This window comes from Camelus ferus, chromosome 9 (genome assembly GCF_009834535.1).
Source record: "Camelus ferus isolate YT-003-E chromosome 9, BCGSAC_Cfer_1.0, whole genome shotgun sequence".
Lineage (NCBI taxonomy): Eukaryota > Metazoa > Chordata > Mammalia > Artiodactyla > Camelidae > Camelus > Camelus ferus.
In genome coordinates this window covers 23,442,400-23,460,479 of record NC_045704.1, presented here as the reverse complement: position 1 = coordinate 23,460,479, position 18,080 = coordinate 23,442,400, and positions in this window count along the sequence as shown.

Genomic DNA, 18,080 nt, shown 5'->3' with positions numbered 1-18,080 from the left:
CTTAACTCCTCTCTCTCCAGCCTTGCCGTCCAGGTCACCATTTCCCAGACTGAAGACTGGGGCTTGGTGAGGTCAAGTGAGACCTAAGGTCACGGGCGCCCGGGAGAGCAGAGGATTGAACCCTGCCAGGGTGATCCTCAGGCTGATCAAAGTATGAACACTCTAGGGAGGGAAACTCAAATAGGACTCCCCGTGCCAAGTTTAGAGCCGGCTTCTCCAGAGGCCAGCAGCGAGGCTGCACAAATTGTGGGGTTGTGGGGCCTGACCCAGAGCAAGTGCATCGGAGTCTCTGGGGGTGCAGTGAGGCATTGGAATTGAAAGCAAGTTACCCAGGAATTCTCATGTCAGGCTGAACAGAATTCATGTCAGATGCAACAGGACAGTCTCAACGAGCGGCAGAAATGGCATCAGCCTGTTTCCAGTAGTCAGATCTACTGCTCTAGAAGCAGCTCCTGGTCTCTCCGCCTCTCTCATGGGTCTGAGTTGATTGTCTGGCTTTTTTCCTCTTGTTTGGGGGTCAACTTTTGCCCTTTGCAGCTTGGTTGCTTTTGATTGCCATTGCAAAGGAAAACTTGTAGGGCTACTTTGAGGCTTTGCAGTTCTGATAGCATTCTCCTAATTCAGTTAGAGGCGAGTTTATTGGTAACAGGGCTTGAGTCATGGTGGTGGTGGTTTTTTTTTTTTTTTTTTTTTTTCTGGCGCATCCTCTAGCCTGAAATACTTCATCAGTTTTGAGGATTTGCCAATTAGATGGCCAAGGTGCAATGTTGTTTGGGGGGGTGTGAGTCTGGGTCCTGGGGAGGGTCAGCTGGAGAAAAGCTTTTGTGGGCCATCAACTTTGAAGCCACTGGATGGGGTGAGCACCCTGGGCAGTGAGCAAAGCCTGAAAAGAGAAATAGGCCCAGGGTTGAGTCCACCCCTCCTTCTGTTCTTTAAAAATGCCATGCTATTACTGCCTCAGGGCCTTTGTGCTTGCTACGCCCTATGCTTGGAATGCTGTTTTCTGGGCACTTTGCACAAATGTATCTTTCTCATCTTCTGGCCTTCAGTAACTGTGTCATCTCTCTGGGAGGCCTCCCCTGGCCATGTTCTAGACAGGAGTCTCTGCCTCCCCCAGGCCTGCTTCCAGTACCTCATCTTGCTTATCTCTTTTACAGTCTTTTCTCAGCCTGAAATCATCTTGTTTGTCTCCTGTCTGTTTCCTCAAAGACAGTGAAGCCCCAAAGGGTGAGGAGCCACATATGTCTGTTTACCTAATAGTGCTTGGAACATAATGGGCATTTGTGGATGCATGAATTTTCAAAATTGATCATATTAGCTTGAGTGGATTATGCATTTTGAGATTTTTTTTTTTGACAACTAGTCCGTATTTTCAAATGTTATAAAACAGCAGTCCTCCAAATGTGGTTCATGGACCCCTAGGGGTCCCTAAGACTTTTAGGTGCTGAAATCTATTTTCATAATTATACTAAGGTGTTATGTCACGTTTCCACTGTGTGGACATTTGCATCGATGTGCTAAAGCTATAGTGGTTTGTAAAACTGCTGGCCCCTGAGCAGGAATCAAGGCAGTGGCACCACAGGGCTCTGGCTGTCATGATACTTAATCTTCACTACCACACTGTTACAGGGGAAAAAAAAGGCCAATTTCACTTAACGATGTCCTTATAAAGCTGTAAGCATTATTGATTTATTAAATCTTAACATTTGGAGCAAACACCATTTTAATATTTTGGGACCATTTGGAAGATGTTTATCATTTGACGAACCACTATTTTCCAAATGACCAATGCATGCTCCATTTAAAGAACAAAGTGCACTACATGTTTTAAAGTTCATTGGTATGGTTTCAGATTCCACACTGCCATTTCTTCAGGAGTATAAAAGAAGAATGTCCACAATTTTCTGGAAAAGGCTGTTCAAAAACTCCTCCCTTTTCCATGTACATATCTGTTTGAAGACATACTTTCTTCTACTTCAACCAAAATAACACATTGCAACAGACTGCAGGCAGGAGCTCATATGACAGTTCAGCTGCCTTTTATTAAACCCAACATAAAAGATTTGCAAAACTGTGAAACAGTGCCATCCTTCTCACTCAATTTTGTTTTCTTTTGGAAATAGTTTCATAAAAATGTTACTTATGTTAACATGTAATGGGTTTCTTATTGTTATTTTAAAATCAATTAACAAGTATTTGTCAATTTTTCTCAGTTTTAATTTCTAATATCTCAAATATTGATAGACATATCCCCAATAAACAAAAACTTATTTGGGATCCTCCATAATTTATCACAGGGCAAAGAGATCTCAAGATCAAAAAGATTGAGAACCATTGTTTTAATGCAAAAACTTTTGGCGCCTTGAAGGGTTTTAGGAGAGGCAGAATCAGTGAGAGTGCTGGGATGTGTTGAGGGGGTTACGTTTATTCCTTAGTGGGACAACTTCTTTGAATTATGGTGACTGGGTTGGAATGTAGTGACAGCTCCATTTTCATTGATAACTCTTTTGATAAAGTTGAGCGAATTATCTTGATTAGATCACAAAATAATGATTTAAATTTAGTTTTAAAATCATACCAATACATCCTCATGATCAAAGTTCAAATAAGAAGCATATAGACCAAAATATTTGAGAAGCAGTGTAGTGTGATGGGTAAGAACACAAACTCTGGAACCAGGCTGCTTTGCCTAGCTGTGTATGTTTGTGGCCAAAAACGGTATTTGTTGCCAGTGACAAATATTGGGCACATTTCTTATTCTTTCTGTGACTCAGTTTTGACACACGTAAAATGGGAAAAACAATAATAATTACCTCATTTGGTTATCCTAAGGACTAAATGAATTATTTTCACCCATAGATCACATAGAGGAAGTGCCACATAGGGGGTTACTGTTAGGTCTTCAGTTGCTTGAATGAGGCCCACCCATAGTGGGAGTAATTTGCTTTACTCAGTTAATATGCTTTACTTAATAATTACTCAATAATTACCCAATAATTAATTTACTTAGTAATCATTTACTCAGTAATTACTCAGTAATTAATTTACTCAGTAATCTGCTTTACTCTGTCTACCAATTCAAACATTAACTTCACCTAGAAACACCCTCACAGGCACACCCAGAATAATGTTCGATCAATTGTCTGGGCACCCTGGTGACCCAGTCAAGTTGACACTTGAAATTAACCAACCGCTTCCAAGAAAAAAACCCATATCCTTTAATTATGAGGGTTCTAATTTCTCCCCAACCTTGACAACACTTGTTATTATCTGTCTTTTTATAGCCATCCTAGTAGGTATGAAGTGGTATCTCACTACGATTTTGATTGCATTTTCCTAATGACTAATGATGCTGAGCATCTTTTCATGTGCTTATTGGTCATTTGTATATTTTCTTTGGAGAAATGTCTATTCACAGCCTTTGCACATTTAAAAAAATGGGTTATTTGTCTTTTTACTATTGCACTGTAATTATTCTTTATATACCTTACGTGCGAGTCTCTTATCAGATATATGATTTACACGTATTCCATCCCATTCTGTGAGTTTTCTCTTCACTTTCTTCATACTGTCATTTGAAGTTCTAAAACTTGTAATTTTGACCAAGTCAAATTTATCTATTTTTTTCCTTTTATTGCTTATGCAACAAAATTCCAAAATTCCATCTACGATTCCATTGCTAAATCCAAGGTCATGAAGTTTTATAATTGAGTTATTTTTTCCCTAAGGGTTTTAAAGGTCTTGCTTTTCCGTTTGGGTCTCTGATTCATTTTGAGTTAATTTTGTATATGATGTGAAGTAAGGGTCCAGCTTCATTGTTTCACACGTGGTTTATCCAGTTGTCTCAGCCCCATTTGTTGAAAATCAATTGACTGTAAAGATGAGGGCATTTTTTCTGGATTCTCAGTCCTATTCCATTGATCTGTATGTCTATCGTTACGTTAGTACCACACTGTCTTGATAATTGCAGTTTTGTAGTAAGTTTTGAAACTGGGAAGCTTGAGTCTTCCAGTTTAACTCTTCTTCAAGATTGTTTTGGTTATTCTGTGTCCTTTGAATTTCCATATGTATTTTAGAATGTTTGTCAGTTTCTGCAAAGAAGCCAGCTGGGATTTTGATAGGGATTACCTTAAATCTGTAAATCATTTTGGTAAGTACTGACACCTTAACAATAGTAAGTCTCCCAATTCATGAATATGTCATGGCCTTTTCTTATTCAGGTCTTCTTTAATTTCTTTCAAACTTTTTTAAGAAAAGTTTTCAGGGTATAAATTCTGCACTTTTTTGGTTAAATTTATTTGTAAGTATTTTCTTCTTTTTGATGTTATTGTAAATGGAATTGCTTTCCTGATTGAATTTTCCGGTTGTTCATTGCAAGTAATTTTGTTTCTTAATCTTATATCCTGAAGCCTTGCTGAACTCACTTATTAGTTCTAATATTTTTTAGTGAGTTCCTTAGGATTATCTGTATACAAATTATGTATTCTGCAGATAGTTTTACTTCTTTTTTTCCATTCTGGATATCTTTTGTTTCATTTTTGTGCCTAATTGCTTTGGCTAGAACCTCTAGTACAATTTGAATAGAAGCGGTAAGGGCACACATCTTTGTCTTTTTCCTGATCTTAGGGGCAAGGCATCCAGTCGTTCACCAGTAAGTATGGTGTTACCTGTGGATTTTTCACAGACCCATTTTATAAAGTTGAAGAAGTTCTCTTCTAGTTCTAGTTTGTTGAGTGTGTTTATCATGAAAAGGTGTTGGGTTTTGTCAAATGATTTTTCTGCATCCTTGGAGATAATTATGTGGTTTTTGTTTTGTATTCTCTTGATATGATGTATTATGTTAATTCATTTTCACAGGTTAAACCAACCTTGCATTCTGGGATACATCTCATGTACATGTATTTTTAACATAAATGATCAACATATTCATCTTAAAAGTCTTCCCAGGTAGGTGCCCCTAAATTCCTTATATTCTCATTTACCTCTCTGCAGTGTTCTTGGGTTGGCTGTGGCTGTTACATGAATCAAAAGAAGGTATATATTTTTTAAATTTTATTTTTTTATTGAAGTGTAAGTGATTTACAATGTTAGTTTCAGGTATACAGCAAAGCAATTCAGTTATACGTATACATACATATATATTTTTTCTTTTCAGATTCTTTTCTATGTTATTACAAGAAGTTAAATATAGTTCCTTGTGGTAAGCAGTAGGTCCTTGTTGTTTATCTGTTTTATATATAATAATGTATAGCTGTTAATCCCAAACTCCTAATTTACCCCTCCCCTGCCCTTTCCTCTTTGACAAAATTAGTCATCAATTTCCCTCACCCCATCTCTGTTCATTCATGTGGTTATTTTTATAAATCAAACTGTAATGTTGAATTTATTTGTACAAATGATATTTATAAGATTTTATTATTTACTTTAATAGTTAACTAATATGGAAACACGGTTCATACCACATTCTATTTCTTATAATTAACTAGATCATACTTTGATACAAAAACTCATCAAAAGTTAACTTAGAAAACATGGAGTGTCTAGTAGGTATAGGATGATTCACTGTGTGCTCTGGGCGCTGTAAACATGAGGTTCAAAGGTTGGGGAGGGTCACTTAATTCACGCTGGTGGGCCATTAAGATGGGGAATGAGGAATTAGGGTGGACTGGTTTCCAGCTCTCGTGTTTTGGTTCCTTACTGGTCTGCACCCCCTGAGATGCTCTGTCACCTCCCTCTGAACTGAGAGTGGCTTCTTAGAAGGCTGTTGCAAGCCATTATTTTAAACAATAAAATGGTACTAAGGCAGCCACTAGCTGTGCTTGTCCGCTGTGTGGGGCAGATGAGCTGGGTGCCTGTGTGCATCTGGGACTGAGTTGCATCAGGGAGCTTGGGAACCTTGCTTTAAGGAGAGTGCTGGAGGCCGGATGAAGCCCTCTGCTGCTGAATGCCTCAGCAGAGCTTCTGGGGGTCCACCCCAAGGGCACACAGCTAAGGGTGTCCTTGTGGGTGGGGGCGGACCCCTGGGTTGGCTGCCAAGCCAGTGACTCTCAGTAAATCCACACCTGTGAGAATCAAGCCCTGGAGAAGGCCCGGCTGAACAGTTTCAGGATGGGACTTGCACCCCTGATTTCCCTCTTTCAGTGAAACCCAAAGCTCTTTTGAATGCACAACAGTTTGAATTTTTGTTTGAATCGCCATAACTTACAGTGCAGAAATATAATTACATAAATCCATTTCATCTAACAAATATTTCTAGGCCACGTTTTCTAGGTGTATAAAATATGATGGAGCTAAGAATTTATTCTAGATCACAGCATTTCACAATGAGATTGGAGGTAAACAAATGAAGAGACCTGCGATTATGATTATTATAGTTGTTTTTCCTTACATTCTAAAATGAACAAATTGTTTTTTAATTGAAGTATAGTTGTTTACAGTGTTGTGTCAATTTCTGGCATACAGCATCATGTTTCAGTTATACATGTACATATATTTCTTTTCATATTCTTTTTCTAAAATGAATAAGTTTGTAATTAGTGGTAGTGATCTAGTAGCTATGTAAACATGCCCAATTTCTCCCAGTAATTTTGAGAGAATGCTGGATTTTATACTCACAACCAACCACGTTTATTGTCGCATCTTATAATTTATAATTTTTGCAACAATTTAAAAATAGTAGCGTAAGTCTTTAAAACTACATCCACCACCAAAACGCTGAACATGCATCATGGTGGCACAGAACACGCAAATGCAGGTAGCAGTGTTTGACAAAGGGGCCAAAGGATTCCAGCAGGTAAAGTGGGTGTGAACTAAGGATGCACTGCTGGCTGGGTTTTGTCTCCTGGCATTTTCATCAGTGACTTTTGGAGGCAGGTCCAACAGAAGGAAAGGGTGTCCAGGCACACGGAGGGCACCAGGGCAGCCTGTGCGGCCGCTCACAGGACCAAATCCCTGATGGGAAGGGAGGTGACCTCTCAGGTGGGAGCCGGTGACCTGCAGTAAACACCTGGTCCTGGGCTCAGCAGAGGGTGCCTGGACGACTCCTTCCACTAAAGAAAAAGAAACCTCTGTTGGCTCCTGACCTTAGGAAGTCCTAGGGTGGTGCTGGCTTCTGGTGGGGGGGGGGGGGCAGGCTCTCCCTAATGCCTCAGGACCTGCTCTTTCTCCATCCCTTGGCTCTGCTTCTGTTGAGGTTGCCTCCAGTCCAGGCGGACGGGGAGTTAGGTGTCTGCAGCTCCAGATGGACATCCCGTTGCCCCGCCAGCTCAGAGTAGAGTTTCCAGGGCCCCAAACTCTTCAGTGGGCCTCTTGAGCCAGAGTTGAACCTTCAGGCCTTTCCCGGGTGTGAGGTCTGAGACCAGGGGCAGGGATATAAAATGTACAATGATTGGTGCAGTTCTGGGTCACACACAGGCTGGTCCCCTGAGACTGGGGGTGATCACTCCACTCACCCCCTGGTCTGGGCACAAGGGCCGTGAGGACCCAGAGACAACTAGAGATGCTGTCACCGGGAGGAAAGGAGGGAGGGCTGGGTGGGCGCATCCCACCGTGTCCCCTTGTGGTCTTGGAGACACGTCAGCACTGCTCCTGAATGACTCAGGATGCCTTCTGAAGGGGGGGAAAAAAAAATCAGAGGAAAGAAGATACATGCAGTGTGACAGTGTTTATTATGCTTAAAAAATGAACCCAAACGCAAATGTTACATTTACTAGGGCACATACACATAGACATATGTAAAAAAATTTTTTTAGGGTCTGAAGGATACATATTAAATTCATTTCAGTGGTTACCTCTGCAAAGATGAGGAGGAGACTTGAATGAGGACTTTGACTTTATATATACTGGACTAAGTGAAATTTTAAAATTTAACCATAATTTATATATAATTAAATAATAATTTGCATATTTTTGGTGTATGGTTTTGAATTTTTAACCAATGCATAAAGTCATGTAACTCCCACCATAATCATGATCAAGAAGTTTCACCACCCCCCAAATATCCCTTGTAGTTAACCCCTTAGTTGTTAACCCCTCCACAGATCCCAGCGTCTGGAAACCACTGATCTGCTCTCAAACCCTAGAGTTTTGCCTGTTAGAGAGTGTCATATAAATGGAATCATACAGTATGCAGCCTTTTCAGTCTGGTTTCCTTCGCCCACATTGTTGTGTGTATCAATAGTTTGTTCCTGGTTTTCTGCTAAGTGACATTCCATTGTCTGAACATACTACGTTTTGTTTATCTTGTTGAAGGAGATTTGGGTTATTTCTATTTTGGGGCCATTATGAATAAAGTTGCTATAAATATTCAAGTACAGCTTCATGTGAAGGTAACGTTTCACTTCTCTAGGGTAAACACCTGCATGTAGAACTGGGGTCATAGGGAACTGCATGCTTATCTTTATAGGAAACTGCACTCTTTTCCATAATGCCTATACCATTTTGCATTCCTATCAGCAATGTATGAGAATTCAAGTTCAAACTCTGCCATGTCACCAGCACTTGGTGCCACCAATGTTTTTATTTTAACCTTTCCCATAAGTATGTAGTGGTTTCCCTTTGTAGTTAAAAATTTTTTTTTTATTTTGAAAGAATTTTAGATTTACAGAAGAGTTGCAAAAATAGTACAGAGTTCCCATGTACTCTGCTGTCATATCCCCAATAGTAACACATTATATAATTATGGTGTGTTTATCAAAACAAAGGAATTCATGTTGGTGCAACACCATTAACTAAACTGCAGACTATATTCAGATTTCCCTAGTTTTGCACTAAGGTCCGTTTTTGGTTCCAGGATCCAACCAGGGATCCCACACAGTGTGTAATCTGCCATCTCCTTAGTCTCTTCCAGTAAGTGACAGTTCCTCAGTCTTCATAACTTTGATGCTTTTGAAGAGTACTGGCCAGGTATTTTGTGGAATGTCCCTCAATTCAGATTTGTCTGATGTTTTCTCATAATTGGACTGAGATTATGGATTTGGGGGTGGATACCATGCAGTATTCTTTATTATTTTCTGGCTTTGCAAGCTCATCTGTGTACTTTCTGTTCCATCCTTGGAATCAGCCTCTTCTCCAAGGACCCTTAGTTCCCTATATTAGAGAACAGTGTTTAGAAACCAAAGTCTGGGCGCTGGGTGTGCTCATTGCTACTGAGGTGTCACTGCTTCTGGGCCCTCTCAGCAGGCAGAGCTAAGGAAATTCTAAAGATGCATATACACATACCTATTTTCTGCCAGTGCACATACTTTAACACAAGTTCATACTGATATTTCTGACTCCAATCCAATACTACAGTGTTCATTCTAGCATTCCTCCCATCCCCCCTTTTTTGGCTTTTTTTGTAACGTCTTTCTCAGTCAATGAAAAATCTGTCTCTATCTCCAATACATTTACTTATTTTTCAACTCTACTATACATGTAAAATGGTTTCAGAACTCAGCCTGTATCTGTTTAAGAAACAAATCTGCCAACTAGAGCATAGTTTACATACAGTTCTTTTTTCCTTTAGTCTTATAGTCTCTAGTTAATACACTGTCTTAGCTCCTTTCTTCCTCATCAGTTTCAGTGTGGTTAACTGTCCATTTGTAAGCAGATTCACATGTCACAGTGCTCATTTTAGCTTGGATTTGGCTGACATTCTGGGTGATTTCTAAAAATCTGTATACAATAAAATTTACTCTTTGTGGTGTACAGAGATCTATGGATTTTTGACAAATTACATACATTGATATTCCAGTGTTGAATCAACCTTGCATTCCATTTTAGTTGTGATGCATTATCCTTTTAATATGTTGCTGGATTAGTGGGAATGTAGCTTGGTGCAGCTGTTATGGAAAACAGTATGGAGATTCCTCAAAAAACTAAAAATAGACTTACCATATGATCCAGCACTCCCACTCTTGGGCATATATCCAGAGGGAACCTTAATTCAAAAAGACACATGTACCTCAGTGTTCATTGCAGCACTATTTACAATAGCCAAGACATAGAAACAACCTAAATGCCCATTGACAGATGACTGGATAAAGAAGCAGTGGTATATTTATACGATGAAATACTACTCAGCCATAAAAAAGAATAAAATAATGCCATTTGCAGCAACATGGATGGACCTGGAGATTGTCATTCTAAAGTGAAGTAAGCCAGACAGAGAAAGAAAAATACCATATGATATCACTTATATGTGGAATCTAAAAAAAGAAAAAAAAAGACAAATGAACTTATTTACAAAACAGAAACAGATTCACAGACATAGAAATGGTTACCAACAGGGGAAGGGAATGGAAAGGGATAAATTGGGAGTTTGAGATTTGCAGATACTAACTAACATATGTGAAATAGATAAACAACAAGCTTATACTGTATAGCACAGGGAACTATATTCAATATCTTATAGTAACTTATGGTGAAGAAGAATATGAGAATGAATGTGTGTATGTTCCTGTGTGACTGAAGCATTGTGCTGTACACCAGAAATTGACACAACATTGTAAACTGACTGTACTTCAATAAAAAATATTTTAAAAACCACATTACTCCCTTATTTTTTGCACAATTTCCTTTGTGGACAGTATGGGGATTCAAGTGGACAAAAGCCAGCCCCATGGATCTCGGTGACCTCCAGTCACTGGGTGCCAGGGGTGGCGTTAAGTTGCACTTGGCCTCAGCCACCTGAGAGTGTAAACGTGTATTTTCAATGCCAGAAAACTTGCTATTTTTCTTTGTCATCTGAGATTTAGGAGCTGGAAGGAGACCTATAACTTCTTGGCACTGATTACTTCGGCTGCTGTGATGCTAATGTTTCACATATTGAAGGAATAAAATATCCTGGAAACCTGCTAAAGAAGGAATTTTGAAGCACGTTCATTGTGTTGACAAATGTGCCCTTCTGAGAGGCTTACGGAGGCACAATTTTACTTGGTCTTCTTCCTAAAGGTAGCCTACATACCTCTCTATCTCCGAATACTCTTATTCCCCCTTGAAAAAACTCGCGAAAGGTAGGAATAGGCAATTCACAAAAGAAGAAAGGCAAATGGCCAAAAGAAACATCTGAATAGATGTTCAGTCGAATAAATGCAAATTGAAGTGGCGAGTTGTTTTTCCTCAGCCACATAAGAAAATATATAAAGGCTGGTGATAATCCCAAGTTGCTAAGCAAATGAGCACTTTTTACATCCCACCTTCCAGGTACAATCTGGCGACATGCTTCAGCGTTTACCCTGCTCCCTTTTGCTCGGAAACCATACCTCCAGGCACCCATCTTGAAGACCTGGCTGGATCCCTTTGGACCCTTTGCTGTACCCTTTCAAGGTACAGAAGAAGCAGTGAGGTGGGAGAAAGTTTTATCTTCCTCTTGGAGAGCAGAGAGAGGATAGCTGGCCTGGGTTCTGAAGACTGAATAGGAGTTCTTCCTGAAAGGGAGCAGTTGGATAATGGCTAGTATTCACCCAGTGTTTACTCTGTACTGAGTCTGCAATAAGTGCCTTACAGGTATTAATGCTTTTAGCTCTTACCATGTCTTAGTGAAGTAGGTCGTGGTCCAATTTACAGATGAGGAAACCAGGGTGCATACAAATTAAACCTGCTCACACAGGGAGTGGAGGGGAGCCAGGCTGAATCTTCCACAAGTTGACTCCAAAGCCTCTGTGCTTAATTATGCCGGCCTTCCTGCCTGTGGGCTGCATGGGGTGACTCCCAGAGGAACAGGGGTGGTCTGCATCAGGGCCATCGCATCTTGCCATAAATACTACTGATGGATACCAGGATGCTACTCTCACCCCAGTTCTCCTTCAGCATTTCTCATTCAGTTGAGGAGAAAGTCTCCACTTGGAAGCTATGGTGCCTTGAACACCCTAGACTACTTCCTAACTCTCCCTGGTGGAGATTAACAGAGAGACAGAGACAGAAAAGGCAGGGATGCGGGCAACAAAATGTGCACTGGGTCGTGCTTATGTTTACCCAGTTATGACTAGAGGTCTGGATTTCCATTCAAGGTGACGATATAACATGTCTTTTTGAAGCAGACATAAATAAGAATGAGTTGAATACAACCATTAAATTGGGAGTTTGAGATTTGCAAATACTAATACATGTAAAATAGATAAATAACAAGTTTCTACTGTATAGCACAGAGAACTATATTCAATATCTTGTAGTAACTTATGGCGAAAGAGAATATGAAAATGAATATATGTATGTTCAAGTAAGACTGAAGTATTGTGCTGTACACCAGAAATTGACACAACATTGAAAAATGACTATACTTCAATAAAAATATATATTTAAAAAAATTAAAAAAATACAACCATTAAGTGCACAGTAAAGGCTCGCTGTCCACCATGGTAGAGGAAGGGCCCTTCGAGCCCTGGTGAATGGGTAGCATGGCGCTAGTCTCACCATGTGTCCCCCCAGGGGTCCTAGGAGCTCTAGCAGGGGCATGGGACCTCCCTCGGAGCCACCTGGAGCCCCTCAGCCGGCTGCTTTCCTCTCCCACGTGTACCGGGAGTGAGCTTGGCCTCACCTCTCTGATCACTTGACTGTGAAGGAGGCACTTCGGATGTGAGGGCTTGTCCCCATGGCTTTCATAATCCATTCTCCTGCCTTGGGTTTCCCAGGTCTGCACATGTGCCCCTGGACTCAGGCTCTCTCAACCTGCCACCTTTATCCCAGTGGCAGCAACAGAGTTAAAGAACACACAGTATCTGTAAACCCACCGCAGGGTTCTGATGTACTTTGCTCCATTAATAATTCAGTGAGGTGGACTGAATTGGATTGATTCTCCCCCAAATCAATATCCAAATGATTATTATTTCAGGGCAGTTTTCAGTGGTTCAGCAAGGCTGAGGGGAGCTTTTTGATTGAAAATTGGACCGCAGTCATCACTCCAAATTACTGTGGAGAGGGTTATGTAAACCAAGAGGGTGACCTGGCACTAACATTTTTATTACAGTAAAAGCCTTTTTTTTTCCTCTCTGTTTTTGGAATGGTGCTTTTATGACGTACTTACTATCACCATTCCAGACTTGTAATTTGAAAGTTACTGCTCAATACTGAAGGTGAAATGGTTTTACTGCTGCTGGTCTATTAAAGTTGTAAGAACCAGCAATGGCTTGGAGAGTGTCTGTGACTGGATGGGCTTGGCCACGCCGAGTCCATCACAGGATGTGCCTGTGGATGCGGTAGGGCCGGGTCACTGGGATCACACCGGGCAGAGCCCGTGCTCGGCTCCCAGCTTTGTTCTTCCTCCACCACCCCTGGCAGGCAGACCAAGGTTCTGGGATGGCAGAGATACTAGAAAGCAGCACTAAATCCAAGCTGCCACTCAGACTGGCCGCTTCACCCCACAGAGCTCAGGTGGCAATATGGTCACAATCCTGAATTTTGCCAGTTTATGTTTAGAATATTTTTTTAATTGTGGCAAACTACATATGACACAAAATTTACCATTTTAAGCATGTTTAAGTGTATAGTTCAGTGGCATGAAGTCCATTCTCATTGTTGTGCAACCATCCACCAACATCCATTTCCAGAACTCTTTCATTTTCCCAACCTGAAACTCAGTACCTGTTAATCCATGACTCCCTATTGGTCCCTTCCCCTAGCCCTTGGCAACCACCTTTCTACTTTCTGTCTGTATGAATCCAGTGACTCTAGGTCCCTCATATAAGTGGAATCACACAGTATTTGTCCTTTTGTGACTGGCTTATTTCACTCAACATAACATTCTGGAGGTTGAAGCATGTGTCAGAATGTCCTTCCTTTTTAAGGCTGAGTAACATTCCGTTAAATATCTCTATATCTCTTTATAGAGATTACATTTTGTTTACCTATTCATTTATTGATGGACATTTATATTGTTTCTCCCTGTTGATTATTATGAATAATGCTGCCGTGAACATGAGTGTACAAGCATCTCCTGGAGTTCCTGCTCTCAGTTCTTTTGGGTGTATAACCAGAGGTGGAATGGCTGGGTCATATGGTAGTTCTATATTTAACTTTTTGAGAAACTGCCAAACTATTTCCCACAGCAGCTGCACCATTTTACATTCCCATCAGCAATGCACAAGGGTTCCAATTTCTCCACATTCTCACCAACACTTGTTGTTTTCTTTCTCTTTCTTTTCTTCTTTCTATTATAGCCATCCTAATGGATGTAAAGTGGTACCTCATGGTGGTTTTGATATTTTTAGTATTTTTAATGCAAATAAACCTTAACTCCCTTCCTTTAAAGCTATTTTTTCTCTTCTTTCCTCCTGTCCTGTCCTTCCACCATCTTCTTTCAGAGTTGTACAACATTAGCTGCCGTTCAGAAATCCCATGGTTGCAGGTTTTCATGTTAGTTTCTACCTAAATGGCTGAGATTTTAAAATGTCATTTGAGAAACACGGATTTTTTTTTATTACACAACTGATTTATGTTCTCTGAATTAATTTCTAAAAAAGTAGGAATTCTGAGTCAGAATTTGTACATTGTAAGATCTTTATTTTTATTGATTGATTGATTGAGCTACCATCAATTACAATGTGTCGATTTCTGGTGTACAGCATAACGTCCCAGTCATGCATACACATGCATATATTTGGAGAAACATGCATTTTAATGTATATGAGTGCAAATAGCCATATAGAAGGCACTGATCTGTGAGGCACCTCTGCTGGGTCCCAGAGGGGTCCTATAAAGCATCCAAGGATGGTTTCTGCCCAAGGAAAGATTTTTTCTTAGATGCAGATAGAACTATCCTTGCACCACTGGCTTGAGTAAGTGGCTGGCCTTGCGTACTTCGAGAACTTCTCTCCAAGGGGGCCCCAGACACCTGGGAATCAGTCAGTACTTCCATATAATGGAGGAGCTGCTCACAGGGCTGAGGACATCTCTCCAAATGCCCTCCGGCTGTTCTCCTAGCCAAGAACAAAGCATAGGAATTAGCTCTGGGAAGAGTGGAGGAAGAGGCCAGAGTGAGTTGGATGGAGGGTGGGGGCTTGGTGAGGATGGTAGGCAGGGCTAGTCCCACAGGACTACAAAGCTTAGGTTAACAACTTTGAAGTCTGTTCTGGAACATTTTCTGCTGGGGGGCATGGTTCACTTTGCATGTTAAAAAATGTGAGCTGTTGGTTGAGAAGCAGAGGACCATGTAGGAAGCTTCTGTGAAGGTCCAAGAAAGAAGAGATGGTGGCTGGGTCCAGGGAGGTGGCCATGGTAATGAGGAGAAGTGGGCACATTTGAGACACATTGTAGGGACTAGCTATCAGGACTTAGTGATGGATTGGCATGGGGGGATTGGAGTAGAAATGACTGGCTTAGTAAATGATGTGGCCATGAACTGAGCTGGTCACACCAGGAAGGTGCAGACTACAGAGTGGGAGGTATAAGGACAATGAAGGGTTTGCCCCTGCAGAGAAGGTACCTGCAGAAAACTTAGAGCAGGTGGTCAAAAGGCCTTTTTCAGTTTTATTTGCCAAAGCCACATGTGGCCTTCGATCCACAAAGGAATTCTAACTATTTGAGATCAAGGAAGATAATTACCCTCCAACTTGGTGTCCTCTCTATAGTATCCAGCAACTAATTGGATAAAAGTGGGCTTGAGTGTGTGCCTGCATGTTGGTGAGTGGGCCTTGGCGGTGACCTGATTGTTACAGACGGGGATTTTATGTGGAACAGCTCCTCTCTCCCTCCCTCTCCTCTCTGCTGTGCCCTCTTCTTCTCACTCTGGGAGCAGGTGGCTGAAGGCCGTAGTGTCCCACAGTCTGAATCTCACGAGACATGTATAAGTGACAGCAGCTTTGCCTCCTCTTAACTTGGAAGGCCAGCTTCCTGCCAGGAGGACTTTATCCCCTGCCTGAGTCCCTCCACCCCGCTACTCCCTCATCTGCCCTAGCCAGTCTGCACATTCTCAGGGTCTGTTACTTACATCACCGTCTTCCCAGAACTAAATTCTACACTAGTTGGAAGATTTTGCATTGTGAGGGACAGAAACCTCCTGAATACAACCAAGACAAGGTGGGATGTTTGTTAAGTTGCAGGGGTGGGGAGTATCTGGTGACTGCAGCCAGGGGGTCCTGAAGCACAGACTGGGCTGCCAGGATCTGCTCTAGAAGTGGTGAGACAGGTTGGGGGAGAGGACTGGGCCAGGGATATGCTGGGAACCACTAATGAGCAGCCCCGCTACTCCCAGGGGTTGCAGCCTCTGGAGGGCACTAGACCACCGTGAGACTAAACCAAAAAGGGGTATCAGCTAAAGTCTCAATATGGACTAAGTTTGTGCCCCCAAACTCAGTAATCAAGATAAGTCATACTAAAAAAAAAAAAAAAAAAAAAAAAAATCTAAATAAGTGGGAAAAAAATCCATGCTGAACAAATTATCAAAAGTTGAAATCAAATTAGGTTGTTTGTTTCATGGCCTTGCACTACTGGACAATGGGAGAAGTTGTGTCTTCTTACCAGCCTGAGATTCCTGGGTAGCTCAGATGTCTGTTCCTTGCCACACGGGTTTATGAGGGTTGACAATGGGATGTGAACAGATTGGGCAATGTGGAGCTTTATATATAGTCATGTTTTCCCACTTGGTTTGACATACTGGAGGATATTTTGATAAGTGTAATATAGGAGCTCACATTTTGCCTTTTGCCACAGGCTCCAATAAGATTCCTCAGGGCATTGGTCTCAATGCCGGATTCCTTATGTAGATTGCAAAACACACATTGAAGTAGAAGGCATCCTCAAAAGGAAAGAAAACCTCAGACCCTCCCTGTCAGTGCCCCTACCTCTGCTGAACATTTTTGCCAAGCATAAACGCCCATTACAAGGGCAGTCAGCAGCCTGAGGATATTCTGAAACCAAATTATAGTATGCTAGTGATCTTTACCATAAATGAGTCATTTCTCTTGTTATTTGATTTTTAAATCCTTTAATACATTTCTCAAGAAGCCTGCTTTGGAAAAATCACCAGAGGAATTAGAAGAGAGAGAACAAGGGAGGCCAGAAAAGCTAAAAGATGTTTTTTTCCCCAAATTTTTAATTAAAATCCAGTCAGCCTGCACAGTGAAAGTGAGTTAGTTGCATTACTCTGTCTACAGTGCCCACTAATGTAATTTTAGTTTCTCTCTGCCTTCTCTCCTAGACAGGGAAAATCAAGGGGTAGAGGGGTTTGGAGAGGGGTCCTGAGCCTCAGCTCAGGGCAGGCAGGCAGGCAGGCAGGCCATAACAAGCCTCCATGCCAGGGAACCTTTAGGGACCTTTGATGTCACATCAGTCTCAAGGAAGGAGGGTTGGCCCTACTTGACCCTAAATGGCATCCTCAGCCATTCTGTTTCTACTGGGCCCAGCCCCTTGGCTGATAGCTCTCCCAGACAGGGGCCCCAAGCTTGGAAAACAGGCCTCCTCTCCATTTCCCAGTGCTGGTCAGGATGACTGGGTGCGCTCAGAGGTCCCTGGGAAGTGTGGGTTTCTAGAAGCCTCTTAGAGTGGTCACCAGTGTCCCCTCACAGGCCTTGACCGCTTAGAGATTCTTCTCAGGGACATGGCAGGGCTACTTGGGCTGTGGCAAACCAGCAGGGGCAGATCGGAGGGGCAGGAACCTCACGCAGAACACAAGCGTTAGCCCTGTGCCATCACGCACTGTCCTGTCCTCGAGTCCCCTCAGAAGCCTTGCGTAGCCCCTCTCTCGGCCACCTTGTACTCATCCTCCCTCCCCTCCCTTCCCAGCACAGCCGGCTCCGGGAGAGAACGGGTCGCGGGCTGGGAGGAGGCCCGCCTGGAGAGCCAGGCTCAGGGGCAGAAGGGCGCGTACTGGCCCGGGGCCGCCTGCGCGGAGCTGTCCAGCACCCGAGGCGGGGCGCGCGCCCCCGGCCCGCCCCTGCCGCCCGCACCCGCCCTGCCAGCGCCACTGCGGCTCGGCGGGCGCGTCACGTGGCTGGCGCGGCGCGGCGCGGCCTCCGGGCTCGGGCGGGCGAGGGACCGGGCGGGAGGACCCACAGACACGCGGACGCTCCACCGGCGGCACGGGCCCGGCGGGCTGGGCGCAGCGCGGGGCGGCTGGGGGGCGCCGGGGCCGGGCGGGCTAGGCGCAGCGCGGGGCATGGGCGCGC